The sequence below is a fragment of the Procambarus clarkii genome, chromosome 35 (genome assembly GCF_040958095.1).
Source record: "Procambarus clarkii isolate CNS0578487 chromosome 35, FALCON_Pclarkii_2.0, whole genome shotgun sequence".
Lineage (NCBI taxonomy): Eukaryota > Metazoa > Arthropoda > Malacostraca > Decapoda > Cambaridae > Procambarus > Procambarus clarkii.
Window position 1 is genome coordinate 32,430,215 of NC_091184.1, and position 1,352 is coordinate 32,431,566.

Sequence of the window (1,352 nt, forward strand, 5' to 3'; positions counted from 1 at the left end):
AATACCACAGCCTCCTGGGGCCACGGCACTCATGGTACCCAATACCACAGCCTCCTGGGTGGGTATCAGATGCCCTTCATGACCCGCATAATACATCTCTCGTGTCGCTTGTATGATCTTTGATAAAGATGTTGAGTATCAGGCCTCAGATGTTGAAGACGTTGAGCGATGGGTGTATGTGGTGATCCGAGAGCCCAACTTCAGGTCATGCTCGTCCGCTCCCTCGATTATGTAGCTTTTAGCACATCGTGGTTCATACAGCGTGCGTCTAGGGTGAACCCGAACCCGGAATCGATCCCCATGTCCTGCTCCAGTTAATTTTGTTTTTCAAATATACTCTCATTCCTCAGCCCGTCCTTGGGCTGGACGGTAGAGCGACGGTCTCGCTTCATGCAGGTCAGTGTTCAATCCCCGAGCGTTCAAGTGGTTGGGCACTATTCCTTCCCCTTCCTCCTGTCCCATCCCAAATGCTTATCCTAACCCCTTCCCAGTGTCATATAGCCGTAATGGCTTGGTGCTTTCCCACTGATAATTCTCTCTCCTTTCCATTTTATTTAAAGCAGTTAATGTATAGTGCCTCAGGGCAAACTCAGAGAGATGTTAGAGGTATATTTTACCATTTTTTTTTTTTTTTGGGGGGGGAGCCTAAGCTAGATTAGGGCTTGGTAATAAAAAAAAGTTAGCACATTATTGGAAACAGTTGTCAGCGGAGAGTCGCTAAGGTCTGACGTTTTGCAATATATTAAAATGATTCACACAGAGGATTGAACAGCAACATTTGTAAATTTCCAAGCGATAAAAAAGGGCAGGAAATAAGTGCAGAAGACTCAAAATAGCTTCAAGACAATCTAGAGTTTTAAATTGAGCGGAAGATTGGCAGCTCTAATTTAATGAAGCAAAAATGTACAGTAATGATGACAGAGTTGGCAGATATCATCTGAACAACATTTGACGAGAAATTGAACATTTGACGACGAAATTGCAGACGAGGAGTTACAATAACGTGGCTGAAATATGTGAAGGGACGACCACACACTAGAAAGTGAAGGGACGACGACGTTTCGATCCGTCCAATCGACTTGAGAATGGTCCAGGACGGACCTAAACGTCGTCGTCCCTTCACTTTCTAGTGTGTGGTCTGGTCAACAACATTGAAATTGTGAAATCAGATTGGTAAGAAGATTAGAGGTCATGATTTATAAGGTACTTAAACATGAAGATCAGCGCATAAATATATGAAATAAAGCAGATAGGATACTAGGCTTTATTTTAAAAATGTTTGTAGAATGGCAGCTAATATCATTCTCCAGCTTTACCTTGCACTTGTTAGCTCTCAATTAGATTATGCAGTT